Source organism: Danio rerio, chromosome 16 (genome assembly GCF_052040795.2).
Source record: "Danio rerio strain M-AB ecotype USA chromosome 16, GRCz13ab, whole genome shotgun sequence".
Classification (NCBI taxonomy): domain Eukaryota; kingdom Metazoa; phylum Chordata; class Actinopteri; order Cypriniformes; family Danionidae; genus Danio; species Danio rerio.
Genome location: NC_141036.1, coordinates 60645001 through 60664087, shown reverse-complemented (window position 1 = coordinate 60664087; position 19087 = coordinate 60645001). Strand labels below are relative to the sequence as shown.

At 39.3% G+C, this 19087-nt stretch overlaps 1 protein-coding gene across 2 annotated transcripts in view; it reads left to right on the top strand.

Annotated features, from left to right (window-relative positions):
• Positions 1-848: 848 nt before the first annotated feature.
• The window catches only part of zbtb7b (zinc finger and BTB domain containing 7B), a 34390-nt gene continuing 16151 nt past the window's right edge, over positions 849-19087 (top strand). For both annotated transcript variants that reach the window (XR_015510329.1, XM_087285393.1), the window contains exons 1-2: positions 849-1023; positions 4052-4109. The gene's annotated coding sequence lies outside the window, so the exon portion shown is untranslated. The remainder of the gene's footprint in view (positions 1024-4051; positions 4110-19087) is intronic.

Sequence of the window (19087 nt, the reverse complement as noted above, 5' to 3'; positions counted from 1 at the left end):
CCAATCAGTGGAAGATGCCTTTACTAAAGCGTGCGCATCACAACTGTTTCAGTAGTTTATAATATTTGTTTAATGAGTATATTTGAACTTCAGATTGGGAAAATAAATCATTTAAAATGTAAATAGTGCATTAAAATAAAAATGTAGAAAGGAAAACTGAGTGTTCTGAGAAAAAGACAGAAACAAATGAATAAATAAATTCACATATTCATAACAATATAAATATATATATAGGGGTTCATCATAATAGGACTGTTGGGCCCCAGAATTACTCAAGGGCCCCTAAATCTGCCCCTGGGAGAGAATACACAGCCTGTACAGTAGAAACACCATTACATTTACATTACGTGAGTATTTGTGTGTAGGTGTGTGAGCTGTGTTCCCTCATGCACGCGCCACATGCACTTGCAGCTCACTAATGGTGCGCGCGGATTAGTGATATTATCTATTTCGCATCCGTGACAGAGCAGAAACACACGCCAACAGTGTAAATTCAGAAGCCTGATTCATTTACAGCCGCGCGCGTGTGTGTCGCTCTTTGACATGCGAATTCAGAGTTTGTCACTTGACTCATTTTCAGAAGCAGAAGAGGAAGCGCGTGCTCATCACGAAAAAGGAAGCACCGCGTTAATGTGATCGTGTCTCCCGCGGTCTGTCTCCCGGTGTCTCTGGTCACCTGTGTCTCCGGTCGATCATGCCCACCTCATCAGCGCACGGACACGCGCAGGCCGCCGTGCACGCGCACAGAGCACCCCCCACCCCCCCGCCGAGCGCGCCCTCCGCCGCCCGCAGAGCCAATCACCCGCGGCCGCTGGAAGTAGGACAAGCCGCTTCCTGGTTGCGGGTTTAAGGAGGAGCCGCGGAGCCCGTCAGGAGCGGGTCAGAACCGGCGAACACACACCGGACGGAAAGCAGCCGCTACCGAAAAGTGAACCGTGCGCGCGGACGCGTCACATTGAGGAAGTGCGCGAGCAGCGCTCAGGTGGACGCGCGCGGGGGGAAACTCAGGTGACACCGGCTCAGGTAAAGCGCTTTTCTCCCGTACATCACCGAATAGCCCTGTTCTCCGGTTTCATCGACATCTTCAGCGTGTTTCGGTGTGTTTCTCTTCTTTTAGTCGTGTTTATTGATCCTCCTCGGCGGGGTCACCGGAGGACGGACACGTCACGGGTGCTCGGTAACTCCCGTGTGACGTACGAGCGACTGATAATTCGCTCCCGCTGCTATTAAACGAGCCAGTTCTCTCGTTAATACCGATTGCCTGTTACTGTCATTCATTTGTTCGGTGTCTTTTATTATTTTTACTCTTTTTGGCGTATGCTCGTGTACCTGCGCGCGCGCCTGACAGGTGAGTGTGCGCGCTCTCGCCAGACCCGCATTAGAATAATTACCAGAGCCGGCTTTGATGACGGTCAGTTTTAATCAAGTTTCAGTCGTGTTTGGCTTCGCTTTTGAGGCGGAATCTGCAGGAGCCCGAACCGGCTGAACCCGCTGAACCGGATTCGCTTGTCACCTGCACACCTTTAACTGTAAAACACTCCTCTGTGTGTGTGTGTGTGTGTGTGACAGAGCGAGGTGTGTTTCTGCTTTTTAATTAGTGCTGGAGTTCAATTAGACTCTCACCTGGTGTCAGTCATAATTAGTTCCACGACCCCGCCCTCTCGCCGTTGCCACGGTAACTTTACGGTAGCAATAAGCAGTCATTAACAGGTACAGTATAACACGACATTAGGAAATACAGAAATAACATGACAGGAGGATAAACTAGAGAGAAAATACAATAAAGACACAATACATGACATTAATATAATAAGACGGCAAGTTAATCTATAGCACATGGCTAATTCAGTGCTTCACATAAACAACATTAAACGAAACATTAAATATAAATGCAAGTATGAGAAATAAAAATGACAAGGAGTATTAAGCAACATTAAACAGATTTAAAAGAAATAAGAAAGAAAGAAAGAGTAAAGGTAAATAAAACTGAAGTAATGATGTTACAGGGGAATCTTAAGGCTCAGGTTGATTAATGAATACCTCAAACGCGTCTTATAATTGTAGGATTTACACCATGTTAACTTGAATTACTCTGGTAATTCTGCCGGTTGGTGGCGATTAAACTCAGAGTATGCTCTAAAATTAAGCGTTTCATTCAGACACTCTGTTTTAATCAATAATGACGATATTTGTATGTAATTCTAATGCTGCAGTGTCATTTAATGTACTTTTAAAACAATTAGTGGCTTAAAGCGAGTAAACACATTGCCTTATTTATTAAGTAAGTGAACTATGTGCAGAATTAATTGTGCATAAATGTATTTAATTCAACTTAACAGTTCCAAGTTGCATTGGGTTTGCTCACTTTTTACAGTGTACAGCAGATGCATGAAAGATGTAGATTTATATACAAAATATATCAGCAGGATTGAATTTCTTTGCTTTATGATACAGAATCCAGTGCAATATTTCTAGATATATAAATGTTTGTATAAGAAGTGTTGTATACTAAAATCAAGTTAATATTGAGTTAGTTCTGTACAGTATATTGAATTAAAATTATTGCAAAGTGAATTGTTCTATAACGATGAGTGAAGATTTAATAGCTTGATTAGAGATTGTAGGTTTTCCTCATGTGATGTAGACATGCATTATTAATTATGACACCGCACTTATGCTGAAGATACGCGATGATGATCTTAAAGGGACGGTTCCCTCTCATCGTTTACTCTCTTTACATCTCTTGTTCCAAACCTCTCTGAGTTTCTTTATTAAGAAGATATTTTGAAGAATGCTGGAGTCCGGTGGCTGTTCGAGTGATTTTTAAAACGTTTTTATCTCCTGAAGAAACTTGTGTATTGTTTAAGCAAACTCATGAAGTAAGAGCAGTGTTTGAGCAATACTGATTCACAGCATACACGAGGACACACGCTCTTCAGAACATTTATCAGTCAATGTAGATGATATATTTTGGTGCATTTAAACAGAATGGTTTTATTAAATCCATTTAAGTAAGAATTTGCTCACTGAACATCTATATTAATATAAAGATCATACATTTAAAATTCCAATGCGTTGAAATATATAAATATATGTGTATATATGTATATATGTATGTATATATATATATATATATATATATATATATATATATATATATATATATATATATATATATATATATATAATTTTTATTTTTTTATTTTATTTTTTTTACAAACTACAAAATTTTAAATATTAATTTTAGATATTAGATATTTATTTAATATTTTCCCTAACATTTGTACACACACACATACACATACACACATATGGGTCAGATGGCCAATTTGTGTGTCTCCGTCAAATTGCATATACATGAAAAGCATATTTAATTAAAGTAAAGTGTCTTTGTTTAATTAAACAAGTTAAATAATTTGTAAATAAAAATGACCAAAATCTGGATCAGTTAATTGTAATATTAATAATATGTTTATCAAAAAATAACTGCAGGCTTATTCTGTATTTACTGAAATATGTCAGAGAATGCATGATGATGTTATATTTGAATTGTTTTGTAAATTATTCGGATCTTCTAGATGTAGAGTTGAAGAATCAGGGTGTCAGATGAGAATAAACCAGAATTATTGAAGAGACGCTGAACATGTCAGAAGATCATCCTTGTGTTCAATATCACTGAGAAGAGTTTTGATGAATAACAACTCCGGTTCGCATACTGCATCGTCTGTGTTCCATATTCACTTCAGTCTGCTCTCGTTCATCATACTCTAGATAGTGTTCTAGTGTTCGAGTTTCATATCATGTTCTAGACTGCGTTCTAGATAGTGTTCTAGACTGTGTTCTGGATAGTGTACTAGATTGTGAACTACATAGTGTTCTAGATAGTGTTTTGGATAGTGTACTAGGTAGTATTATATATGGGGTTTTGGATTGTGTTCTGCATAGTGTACTAGATTGTGAACTAGATAATGTTCTAGATAGTGTACTGCATAGTGTACTGGATAGTGTACTAGACAGAAAGACTTTCTGACTTGTTGTGTCTTGTTGACAGGATTGACCAGAGAGACGACAGAAGGAGAGACGTGCAGCTGAGAGTTTATGGACTGGAGGTACGTGTGTGTGTGTGTGTGTGTGTGTGTGTGTGTGTGTTTATTTGTGTGTGTGTATATCTCTATGTGTAGTAGAGTTTGTTAGTGTACATATATATGTGTGTGTGTATGTCTGTTTGGTCTGTGTGTCTCTATGTACGTGTTAGAGTTTGTGTGTGTGTGTGTGTGTGTGTGTGTGCATTTGTGTGTGTGCACATCTTGTCTGTCATGCTTCTCTATTTGTGTGTTAAAGTTTGTGTACAGCTCTGTGTGTGTGTGTGTGTGTGTGTGTGTGTGTGTGTGTGTGTGTGTGTGTGTGTGTGCGTGTGAGAGCGCTTCAGTGTTTCTGCAGTGGTCACATGACAGATGCTGACAGAAGTGTGAGCGCTCGCTCATGGATTTCCCTCTTCCTCTAAAAAGACCCTCAGATGAAACACACCCACACACACACACTCACTCACACACACACTCGCTGTTCCTGTAAATGCTGTATTCAGGGCAGTGGAGCCATCAGAAATTCCCCCCTGCATCGCACTGATGGTTTTCGCTTTCATGCAGTCAGAGTCTCGTCTCACACACACACACAGCGCTCGTTTCTCTCACACACTTTTAGGAAGTTCAGCTTCACCGTTTCCTTTTTCTGCTGCTGCAGTTTCACTCCTGTAGACAAGTTTACTTGACCACCACCAACACACACACTAACACTCACAGATGTACACAAAAACTCTAACACACAATTGCACACACACTCTTACACACATGCACGCTCTCTCTTACACACACAAACACACACACTTGACATCAATGCTGATGATGATGTTCGGATCCTGAAGGGAAGCATTGATTACAGCGCTGATCATAGACCAGTCTCTCTGTGTTACAGTAATGTTCTCTCCAGCACGCTTTACTGTAATACAGCAGTGCAGAGACAAACCTGATCAACTAGTCTAACAAAAGCACTGATCACAGCTCAAACATTACACACACATTAATATGATGGCGGAATATTAAATATAGTTTTAATAAACAGAAAAAATCAAGAGAAACATTTGTAATCTGTATATAGTTTAGCTGAATGTAGTAGTTTGTCATTTTGACTGATCTGTCTACTCCTGAAGATGATCAAACTCTTATTTTAATAGACAGAACTGTTCAGTAAAGCTCTCCTGTTTACATTCAACACTAATTATTGCCTATATTCACTGAGACATGGATTCAGATATCAATGTTCAATAATCATTTATGCTGAGCGCTGTATATAACACATATACTTTTGTTTAAAATAATGAGTCAAATATCCAGCTGAGAGTTATATTTAGTACAACTAAACTGGTGAAATTACACTGTAAAATATATACGGGTATTATTATGATCTATTAACTTTAAAAACATTTCAGGAATAACTCCACAACACACTGCAGAATCTGGAGAAAGAGCTGGAATAAATTACAGAGATTGCGGTGTGATGTTTACGTATTTATTTGAGTGTGAAGCCTCTTTACTGCCTGAAAACATGCTGAAATATTACATTTGAATATTCATTTATTCATTTTTCTTCAGCTTAGTCCCTTATTCATCAGGGGTCACCACAGCGGAATGAACCAGTGTAGTTGATCAGTTCCCCTATAGCGCATGTGTTTGGACTGTGGGGGAAACCGGAGCACCCGGAGGAAACCCACGCCAACACGGGGAGAACATGCAAACTCCACACAGAAACACACACTGACCTAGCTCTGACTTGAACCAGAGACCTTCTTGCTGTGAGGGCACAGTGCGACACCACTGAGCTCAAACTTTACTGAATGAGAGCTTTAAGAGCGTCTGCTAAACTGACCGTTCAGTCAGGAAGCTCTGATCAGGTTCAGTGCTCTTCACAGGCTCTATTAATACCTCACATTAATGCCTCATGAATATTCGCATGTGTGTGCATTGTGGGCGGAGCCGAGCTGCTCGAAGTGAGTGTGGATGTGGAGTTTTCGGGTGAAGCAGAGAGACTGACAAAGAGCTGAAGGAGGAGAAACAGGAAATAGATGAGGATCAGTTAGTTTTGCAACATCATCTACACACACACACACACACACACACACACACACACACACACACACACACACACACACACACACACACACACACACACACACTCTACACTCATGTGTGAAGCAGTGAAATCCTCCCATACTGTGCTGAGATACTTTACTGTAAAATGACTGATGTGTTTAAAAGACACACACACACACTCACACACACACACCAACAACAACAACACACTGAAACACACTGAGTAAGACACAGAAACACGAGGGTCGAGATGAAACTGCTGATCAGACAGAGATGCTGAAGATGATGCCTGACACACACACACACACACACACACACACTCACTCAAACATTCTCAACACACACAAGCACACAATCCCACATACGCACACACACAAATATGCACTCTTTTATACACACACACAAACACACAATCCCACACACACACACACACACACACACACACTTAGAAACAGTCACTCCCACACAGCGTTTTTTACACACACTGATCCACACTCTTGACAATCCCACACACACACTCACACACTCAAAAACATTCTCTCACACACAGCACACACACACTTAATTTATTATCTTTCTCACATATATATATATACACACACACACACACACACACACATTCTTGACAAACACACAATTTTTCGGAGGTCACTGAACAGTTTTATGGTCAGGATGTTCTTCAGGAAATACACTCACCGGCCACTTTATTAGGTACACCTGTCCAACTGCTTCTTAACTCACATTTCTAATCAGCCAATCACAGGGCTGCAGCTCACTGCATTTCAGCATGTAGACATGGTCAAGAGGATCTGCTGCAGGTCAAAGCGAGCATCAGAATGGGGAAGAAAGGGGATTTAAGAGACTTTGATCGTGGCATGGTTGTTGCTGCCAGACGGGCTGCTCTGAGTATTTCAGAAACTGCTGATCTACTGGGATTTTCACGCACAACCATCTCTAGGGTTTACAGAGAATGCTCCGACAAAGAGGAAATATCCAGTGAGCGGCAGTTCTGTGGGCGCAAACGCCTTGTTGATGAGGCCAGAGGTCAGAGGAGAATGGCCAGACTGGTTCCAGCTGATACAAAGGCAACAGTAACTCAAATAAGCACTCGCTACAACCGAGCTCTGCAGAAGAGCATCTCAGAACACACAACACGGCCAACCTTGAGGCGGATGGGCTACAGCAGCAGAAGAGCACACCGGGTGCCGCTCCTGTCAGCTAAGAACAGGAAACTGAGGCTACAATTCACACAGACTCACCAAAACTGGACAATAGAAGATTGGAGAAACGTTGCTGCTCTGATGAGTCTCCATTTCTGCTGACACATTCGGATGCTCGGCTCACAATTTGGCCTCAACAACATGAAAGCATGGATCATCCTGCCTTGTATCAGCGGTTCAGGCTGGTGGTGGTGGTGTAATGGTGTGGGGGAGATTTTCTTTGGGTCCATTAGTACCAATTGAGCATCAACGCCACAGCCTACCTGAGTATTGCTGCTGACCATGTCCATCCCTTTATGAGCACAGTGTCTCCATCTTCTGATGGCTACTTCCAGCAGGATAACGCAGCATGTCATAAAGCTCAATCATCTCAGACTGGTTTCTTGAACATGACGATGAGTTCACTGTACTCAAATGGCCTCCACAGTCACCAGAGCTCAATCCGATAGAGCAGCTTTGGGATGTGGTGGAACGGGAGATTGGCATCATGGATGTGCAGCCGACAAATCTGCAGCAACTGTGTGATGCTATCATGACAATATGGAGCAAAATCTCTGAGGAATATTTCCAGCAGCTTGTTGAATCTCTGACACCAAGGATTAAAGCAGTTCTGAAGGCTAAAAGGGTACAAGCCGCTACTAGAGAGGTGTACCTAATAAAGTGGCCGGTTAGTGTATAATAATGCTGATGCTGATGTTCCATCGTGTTCTTCTCCTCATTACGGGTGTTTTCTGTATATGGAGTGAGTCACGCTCGTCTGTTTCTCCTCACTGTGATTCAGAAATGTTTACAGCGCTGCTGCTTTGACCTTTTCACTTTAGCGCTGTAGGAAACGCTTTCTGTTGTGTTTTTCTCTGCGTTTGTGTTGATGTCGGAGGGCTGAGAATACTGAAATGAAGAAGACGTGTCTGAATCAGGGAGAAATCTGTTACGCCAACGCCTGCAGACTCAAAATACACATTTATTTCTTTCACACTGTTTACGGTCATCATTATTTGTTTGGTTATGAGAATTCAGACTTATTGAGCTGATTCTGCAGGAGACTTATGTCAAGTCGATGACAAGATTATGGGGAAATTATTTTAAAATTATTTTCTCAAGTGCTGTTATTATTTAAACATAATCTCATCTCTAATAACTGATTTATTTTCACTTTGTCATGATGACAGTAAATAATATTAGACTAGATATTCTTCAAGACACTTCTATACAGCTTAAAGTGACATGTAAAGGCTTTACTAGGGTAATTAGGGTAAAGTTAGGGTAATTAGGCAAGTCATTGCATAACGATGGTTTGTTCTGGAGACTATCGAGAAAAAATATAGCTTAAAGGGGCTAATAATATTGACCTTAAAATGCTGTTTAAACAATTAAAAACTGCTTTTATTCTAGCCAAAATAAAACAAATCACTTTCTCCAGAAGAACAAATATTATCAGACATACTGTGAACATTTCCTGAATCTGTTCAACATCATTTGGGAAATATTTAAAAAAGAAAAAAAAAATGAAGGGGGCGAATAATTCTGACTTTAACTGTATATTTATCTAAAAGTCTATTCATTTATTTATTTATAAATTTCATCCATCCAAACTAAAAGAAATAAGACTTTCTGCAGAAGACAAATGTAATGGGGAAATACCGAGAAAGATGTTTGTGCTCTGTCAAACAACACTTTATGAGTGAGAAGTAGTTTTACAATGTTAGTAGTCAGACACAGTGCTCATCATAAATGAGTATTTTTTTCCCTTTTCTTAGTGAATATAGACCATTTATTTTGGTGCATTTGAACAAAACAGATGTATTACACAGATATACTTATTAAAATGATATTTTAGTCACTAAACATCTTCAGAAATAGAAAGATAACACAATTAAACTCATGCAAAACATTACAAAAATATACAAACTACAAAATTTAAACAGAATTGTGTACATTTTTAAATTATCTTGAATAACAAATATAAATTTGGGTGGACTAATTTTGAAGTGTTATCTTCATTTTGTTAGATGAGCTCCAAATTTAGCTTCAGTACTGACTAATCTAATGTAAGTAAGTAAGTATGTAAAGTTTATTTATAAAGCACATTTACTTCAGTTTGGCACTGACCAAAGTGCTGAACAAAACCACACATATATTACACAAACATTAGTGCATAATGTATATGCACTAATATAATATTGTAGAGCTTCCTATAGAAAATCTAAATCTATAAGTGTTTTGTGAAGGGTGAACTGATGTATGCTTAGCAGCACTGTGTGTTTATCTTTTTGCTCAAATATTAAACACTTTAGTTTGATAAATTGCTATTTATATGCAGTTTTATGTTCACCCATTTCTCAGTGATTATAGATCATATATTTTTTTGCATTTGAACAAAACAGATGTTTTACACGGATATATTTATTAAAATGATATTTTAGTCACTGAACATCTTCAGAAATAGAATGATAACACAATTAAATTAATGTAAAATACTGCAAATTAATTTATAAACTATGAAACTTTAACTACATTTGATATAGTTTGGTTTTCTCTTGAATTGTGTGTATTTATTTAATTTAATATTTTTACCTAACATATACATTTGGGTGTACTGATATTGGAGCATAATCTTCAGTTATTTTGTTGGATAAGCTCCAGATTTGGCTTCAGTACTGACTAATCTAATGTACAGTTGAAGGTTGAAGTCAGAATTATTCGCCCCCTTAGATTTCTTTTCTTTTGTAAATATTTCCCAGATGATGTTGAACAGATTGAGGAAATGTTCACAGTGTGTCTGATAATATTTGTTTTTCTGGAGAAAGTCTTATTTGTTTTATTTCGGCTAGAATAAAAGCAGTTTTTAATTGTTTAAACACCATTTTAAGGTCAATATTATTAGCCCCTTTAAGCTATTTTTTTTCTCGATAGTCTCCAGAACAAATCATCATTATACAATAACTTGCCTAATTACCCTAACCTGCCTAGTTACCCTAATTACCCTAGTGAAGCCTTTACATGCCACTTTAAGCTGTATAGAAGTGTCTTGAAGAATATCTAGTCTAATATTATTTACTGTCATCATGACAAAGAGAAAATAAATCAGTTATTAGAGATGAGTTATTAACACTGTTATGATTAGAAATGTGCTGAAGAAATCTGCTCTCCGTTACACAGAAATTGGGGGAAAATAAACAGGGGGCTAATAATTCTGACTTCCATTGTTTATGCACTAAAATAATATTGTAGAGCTTCTTATAAAAATATGAGTCTAAATGAGAGGTTAGTGATCACTGTATATTTATTTTTTTGCTCAAATCTTAAACACCTTAGTTTAATAAATTGCTTTTCAGCAGGTTTATGTCCACTCATTGACAAAGCATCACAGTTCTCTGCTCATCTGAAGGTTAATGTTAATTAATATAATATATTCATAATAATATATCAGGATTAAAACTTGCTCAGAGGATTGTTTGTTCATTCAAATTGTTTTGATAGTAAAACTAAATATGAAGCTGTTTTTGAGCAGACATGAGTTGAGAATGAGTTCAATTTAATTGTATGACATTAATTTAATTTTAATTGGGTAATTTAATGTAAATCAGTTTAATTTTATTACACTGTAAGGATTCAAGATTTTTGATTATTATTAATGAGAAGTTCCTGATCAGACAGAATCTAGTTTCAGTGTCTGTTTAATAAAAATATAAAGATATGAGTTTGAGATTGTTCTTGAATGATGAAACTGAGCAGTGTTTGAGCGAGTTTATAGTGAAAGAGGAGATCTTTCCTCATGTTTCTGTGAGTTTGTCTGTGGTTTCTGCACTGAAGCTTTGCAGCATCAGTGAACGGAGAGAGTTTCAGACACGTCTGTAAGCGTTTCTCAGTCCTTCATACAGGAGAGTTATTGTACACACACACACACACACACACAAACACACTTTAATTATTGAATGATTCTAGCTGTGATTATTGTGTATATGATGTGTATATGATGTGTGTGTGTGTGTGTGTGTGTGTGGTCCTCTGTTTGTCTGTAGTAGAGATTTCACAGAGAAGCATCCTTTCAGTGCAGATTGAGGAGTGTTTGCTGAGATTATTGTGAATAAACAGTTGAGAAACGGCTGAACATTCATCTAAAAACACACACCCTGACATTTACTGTAATATCACCAAACACACGCACACACACACACGCACACACACACACACACACACACACACATAGACAGACACAAAACATTTTAATGCACAAATGAACACTTATACACACTCTAGTAAAGACTTACTCACACACACATTCTCTAATACACACAGACACATGCTCGCATACAGACACACAAACACTAATACACACGCTCACACACAAACACACTCTTATACACACTAAACACACTCTAACAAACTCTTGCGCGCACACACACACACGCACATAATCTCTCATAACCACACAGACTCATATTCACACACTTTAACACACACACACAAACCTACACACTCAATTCAGTTCATAAGAGCTTCATTAGCAAGACTTAAGTGTTGACAGAGCACTACACACAGCATAAACAAAAGGATTTTATAACACACACACACACACACACACTTTCTAATAAACAGTCACACTTGCATACACACACTCTCTCTCTCACACACACACACACACACACACACACACACACATTCACACACTCTGCAAACGGCGGCTTCCTGTGTCTTTATCTCTCTCCCACTCTCTCACCTCATTTCTGCTTCTGGTTCTCCTCCTCCTCCTCCTCCTCCTCTTCCTCTCTCTCTCTCTCTCTCTCCTCAACTCTGATTTCTGCTCTTCTCTGGTTTTGATGTGAGCTTCCTGTCGTTTCCCCTTGCAACGCTCCTTCAATCTGTCTGTGGATCTACACACACTCTCTCTCTCTCCCACAGCAGTGTTTGTTGTGTGTTTTCGAAGAACGCGTCTGCATTTAGCCTGAGGAAAGCGTTGTGTCTTCTTTTTTTAGACTGTGGGCTTTTTCCTCAAATCTCAGACCCCAGATTGGCCCTGGCCCCGTGTGCCGCTGCGCAGCTTTACTCCTTCAGATTCAGTGTGTGCTGCTGCAGTAGATCTGGAGGCTTCAGTCTGCTTCATGATCTGTGTTTTATTTGGCTTTCTGCTTATTTATTAGGTGTAAAGTTCAACACTGAACACTGGGCTGACGCTGTTTCAGTTCACTATAGTCTTCTATGTGAAGCTGCTTCGACACAATCCACATTGTAAACGCGCTGTACAAATACAGATGAACTGAATTGAATTGAAGTGTAAAGGGTTAGTTCACCCTAATATGCTAATGTGCGGTGTGTTTTACGGGGGGTTTGTTCTGCAGTTGAACATTCGAGATATTTTTAGCTGAAACTGTAGTTCTTGGTGATTCATTTAATGCAGTCGGTGGTTAACATTCATCTGAGGGACAAACACACACACACACACACACACACACACACACACACACTCACTAAAGCACATTCATAACACAAATCAAATGTGGGAGAAAAAAAGCTGAATAAAATGAAGGACAAAAAGCTGTTGATGCGCAGTCTGTGTTACAGGTGTGTTTGATGAAGATGAGGATGATTGTAATTATGGGGATGAAGATGATTGTGATTTTGACGATGAAGATAATTGTGATTATGGTGATGACTGATTATGGTGATGACTGATTATGGTGATGATGAAGATGATGGTGATGATGAAGATGATTGTGATTATGATGGTGTGATGAAGATGATTGTTGTGATGGTGATGACGAAGATGATTGTGATGGTGATGATGATGATGATTGTAATTGTGATGATGATGAAGATGATTGTGATTATGATGGTGATGACGAAGATGATTGTGATGATGGTGATGGTGATGATGAAGATGATTGTGATTATGATGGTGATGGTGATGATTGTTGTGATGGTGATGATGATGATGATTGTAATTGTGATGATCAAGATGATTATGATGGTGATGATGATGACGATGAAGATGGTTGTGATTATGGTGATGATGATGAAGACGATTGTGATTATGGTGATGACTGATTATGGTGATGATGAAGATGATGGTGATGATGATTATGATGGTGATGATGAAGATGATTGTGATTATGATGGTGATGATGAAGATGATTGTTGTGATGGTGATGACGAAGATGATTGTGATGGTGATGATGATGATGATTGTAATTGTGATGATCAAGATGATTATGATGGTGATGATGATGATGATGAAGATGGTTGTGATTATGGTGATGATGATGAAGAAGACGATTGTGATTATGGTGATGATGATGAAGACGATTGTGATTATGGTGAAGATGATGAAGACGATTGTGATTATGGTGATAATGATGATGAAGATGATTGTGATTATGGTGATGATGATGAAGATGATTGTGATTATGGTGATGATGATGAAGACGATTGTGATTATAGTGATGACTAAGATGATTGTGATGATGATGATGATAAAAATGATTGTGATTATGGTAATGATGATGATGAAGATGATTGTGATTATGGTGATGATGATGAAGACGATTGTGATTATGGTGAAGATGATGAAGACGATTGTGATTATGGTGAAGATGATGAAGACGATTGTGATTATGGTGATAATGATGATGAAGATGATTGTGATTATGGTGATGATGATGAAGATGATTGTGATTATGGGGATGATGATGATGATGATTGTGATTATGGTGATAATGATGAAGACGATTGTGATTATGGTGATGATGATGATGAAGATGATTGTGATTATGGTGATGATGATGATGATGATTGTGATTATGGTGATGATGATGAAGATGATTGTGATTATGGTGATGATGAAGACGATTGTGATTATGGTAATGATGATGATGGTGATGATGATGAAGATGATTGTGATTATGGTGATGATGAAGATTGTGATTGGTGATTATGATGGTGATGATGAAGGTGATTGTGATTATGGTGATGATGATGAAGATGATTGTGATTATGGTGATAATGATGAAGACGATTGTGATTATGGTGATGATGATGATGAAGATGATTGTGATTATGGTGATGATGATGATGATGATTGTGATTATGGTGATGATGATGAAGATGATTGTGATTATGGTGATGATGAAGACGATTGTGATTATGGTAATGATGATGATGGTGATGATGATGAAGATGATTGTGATTATGGTGATGATGAAGATTGTGATTGGTGATTATGATGATGATGATTGTGATTATGATGGTGATGATGAAGGTGATTGTGATTATGGTGATGATGATGAAGATGATGATGACTTGTTCAGCAGACAGTTTTGACTAAAGTGATTTGCATGTATATAATCAGCCCTGCAGGAGGAATAACATGCGCAGCTCAGCATCAGACAGCAGCAGTGTGTAGACACTATATGATCATTCATGATGAAGATGATAATGCAGAGTCGGTGAGATCAGAGTGCAGACACACTTCAGTCTGGATGAAGGGAGAGATGTTTCACAAACAAACATCATGTCTGTGTATCTAAAGACACGAGACGCTACACTTCAGAGTGAAAAAGCACAGAGTAAAGCAGGAGAGTATCCAGTGTGTGTGTGTGTGTGTGTGTGAGTGTGTGTGTGTGAACAGTCCCTTAGTGTGTTTCTTTCCTCATGTTTGAATGGTAATGTTTACTGTCAGCGTCTCATCTAAGGAAACTCCTGAGATAAATAAGTATCTCTGAACTTTAATAGTGATATAAATGCTGCGCTTCCTCCTCCTGTATTTAGCCGCAATGACTTCTGGGATATCAGGCACACATCAGGCTTCTGTCACGGGTCCTCTGTTCCTGCGGTCGACTGGAGCTCAACTTTGCTGGTTGATGATGAAGTTACACGAGAACTCAAAACACAAGATCACTTAAGAACACATATTGAGAAACCGTTAGTGTGTGTGTGCGCGTGTGCGTGTGTGTGTGTGTGTGTGTGTGTGTGTGTGTGTGTGTGGTCAAATGATCAGCACAGGAAGTGGACACACAGGAAGTGCAGGAGAGCAGTGAGCCTCTTCCAGCTCCACATTAATAATGCAGTTTCCCCTGTTTAACGTGAGTGTGTGTGTGAGTGTGTGTGTGTAAGAGAGAGAGCTGCTGGCCTACTTTAGAGACGCCGCTGACCCAGATCATCCTCACACACACACTGAAGTGCTCAGGATGAAGCTGGAGGATCAGGAGGCTGTAATACTGCTGTAAACATCAGCGCAGGACACACACACACACACACACACACACACACACACTGTAGTGCTGCGTCACTCCAAGACACACAGACACACACACAGACATGCTTCAGCTTTAAGTATTGGCTGTATATCTACCGGCAGTTCAGACAGTTTCAATAGTATAAGCTTGATTTTCCAGCAGTTATTAAATTCATAAAGCTTGAATAAATCATCTCCAGCTCTGAGCTCATGTAACACATCTCCTGTCAGATAAACAGAAGAGCGGGATTGTGCTTTACTAAAGATAACTGACTTTAATTTGAGATAATCTGTGTCCCAGTAAATGCTTTGAGATATGATTTACTTTATATGCAAGTGTGTTTATCAAGAGTGCTAATCCCAGAATAAAGGCCTTATTCTCGATGTGCAACCAACGCAACGCTGATGAAGGCAATGCAGTTTAATCAAAAGCAAACTGAGCATGTGCACAGAAAATATCCATACCCGCAGCCTCACACACACACCGGTCCTGCTTGACGCTGACGCGCTTCCCGGTGGCCCGGTTGTGAACATGCTCGCCGGAAAAATAGCCGTGCTGCTCACGCGCCGCTCATGCATTGTTAAACCGGCTTATGGGCGTGTCGGCACACAGTGAGTTTAGCAAGTCGACAAAACAAAGTTGAAATAATATAGTGGTGATACAGTCATATTTAGTCTGAGCATGCCTCCTGATAGAGGTTTATATGATGATGAGTCAGGGAGGTAAGACTTAATAAACCTAATTCTCGACCATGAGTCCGGTCTAAGACAACACACAACTGATGATTCTATTAAACTGTTTGTATTCTATAGAATTATCTATATAGTTCTAATAAAATAAATATTCATGCAAAAGATTTTGTACATTATTTTAGCATCACTCCGGTTGTGTCTTTAGATTGTTTTCCAGTTACATTTAGGATTAATTTCTGTTATTTATTTAGAATAATAATTGTATAATAGCAATATTCTTATTTATTTATCATTTTTTGTTATATATTTATTTATTTATTTATTTAGTTTCTTTTTGAGGCGGAGCTGTGCCCTAGTAGAGCTTTATGTCTAGCAACGCCCCTGGCTGGAATGATGGATTTGGGAAATGCCTAATCATTGAACTATATTGTAACAACAGAACTTGTGACTTTAGTTGGCTAACGCTGGTTTTCGGAAACGCACCCCTGATCAGGCCCACCAGTCACCAACAGTACATCTTATTACAGCTTTAACATGAGGGTGGGAATGAACTCTGCAGCAGTGCGCTGTAATCCTCTTTCTTACGAACACATTAGTTTAACGTTCTCCATGCGTTTGACACACGCTGTTGTGCTCACAGTCAGTGTATTCGAGTTTTTTAAACTTGTCTGTTTTTACTTGATTTAGTCTCTTTTGACATATTTTACAGTCTGTGATTCAGAAACAGCCCAATAGTTCTGATGAGGCGAGTGAACATCTGTTATCATTGGCTCAGCCGTGCCATCCAGAGCATCGATAAGTCTGATATTTCATTCATAGTGAGCTGAAATCTGACCTGCAGAAACCCCAAGTGTGTGTGCGCGCATGTGTGTGTGTGTGTGTGTGCGCGTGTGTGTGCATATGTGTATATGCATGTGCGTGTGTGTGTGTGTGTGCGTGCGTGTGTGCGTGCGTGCGTGTGTGTGTGTGCGTGTGTGTGTGTGTGTGTGTGTGCATGTGTGTGCGTGTGTGTGCGTGTGAGTGTGTTGTTTTGTGCATGTTTTTTTGTGTGTGTGGTTGTGTGTTTTATATTTATATGCGTGTATGTGTGTGTGTTGTTATGTGTGTGTGTGTTTTGTTTGTGGTTGTTTTATATTTATGTGCATGTGTTTGAATGTGTGTGTGAGTGTGTGTGTGTGTGTGTGTGTGTGTGTGTGTGTGTGTGTGTGTGTGTGTGTGTGTGGTTGTGTGTTTTATATTTATGTGTGTGTGTGTTTTGTTTGTGGTTGTTTTATATTTATGTGCATGTGTTTGAATGTGTGTGTGTGTGTGTGTGTGTGTGGTTGTGTGTTTTATATTTATGTGTGTGTGTGTTTTGTTTGTGGTTGTTTTATATTTATGTTCATGTGTTTGAATGTGTGTGTGTGTGTGCGTGTGTGCGTGTGTACATGTGTGTGTGTGTGCGTGTGTGTGTGTGTGTCATTGTTTTGTGCGTGTTTTTTGTGTGTGTGGTTGTGTGTTTTATATTTATATGCGTGTATGTGTGTGTGTTTTGTTTGTGGTTGTTTAATATTTATGTGCATGTGTTTGAATGTGTGTGTGTGTGCGTGTGCGTGTGTGTGTGTGTGTGTGTGTGTGCGTGTGTGTGTGTGTGAGTGAGTGTGTTATCTATACTTATGGGTATGTATTGTTGTATATATTACATTGTAAGTAATATCTGTTAATGAGCAGTTAGTGTGTGTTGTGTGTTTTAGCGGTGGTGAACTGCATTATGGGATGTTGATCTCTGCTCTGTCCACTTCTGATGCTGAAAATTCAACTCTACAGTTTAACAAAGTGACTTTAGTGACATATTAGTCATAATAATAATAATATATAGAGAGATGTGTCTGTGCAATAACAGAAAGTGTGCTGCAGGTTAGTACAAGGCTTCAGTAGTGTAATATACAACACCAACACAGCCTCTGCTCTGGAGCTCTCTCTCTCTCTCTCTCTCTGCTCCTCACTCACTCTCGCTGTTGGTGTCGGGCTGTAGAAAATACCTGATATAAAAACACTGAGTGTGTGTTTGCTGTGCATCTCTCTCTCTCACACACACACACACACTCTCTCTCTGTGATGTGTCAGTGTTGAGGAAACCATATTGTCGTATTGTGATGGGGAAGAACCCGCGGTGACTCGAACAGAAACACTCGACAGCTTTTATTTCCATTCAGCGCCTGAATCACGCAGCGTCTGCTCAGAACACATGTGTGTTTACCGTGTTGATGTGTGTGTGTGTGTGTTTACCGTGTTTATGTGAAGCACAGGTGAATGAGTTCAGCTTTTACTCTCTCATGAGTCAAACCACTGTAAACCAACATCTGGTCAGTGTGTGTGTGTGTGTGTGTGTGTCCGTGTGTGTGTGTGTCTGAGTGTGTTAAAATAATTAGACCAGAGTGATTTAGTAAAGCACTGAGAGTCAAACACACTCGTGGAGTTGTGAATGAGACGGACAGAAGATGTCAGATCCTCCACTTTAATGAAACACACACACACACACACACACACACACACACACACTCTCTCATGTTTAAGATGCACACACCAGCTCTATATTTTAACAACCGGTTCCTCAGATGTTGAGTGATGCTCAGAGCTGAGCAGTGGTTAATTCACCCAGACAGTTCGAGTATTGAAGCAGAGTGTGTGTAGCTGACTGTGGACCAGCGCCGGCATTACAGTAATAGAGCAGTGAAAGTGAAGCGGTGAAGCTGAAACTCCTCTACAGCACCTCTGTTGATTGATCCTCTAATGCTGATCATCACTGAAGTGCTCAT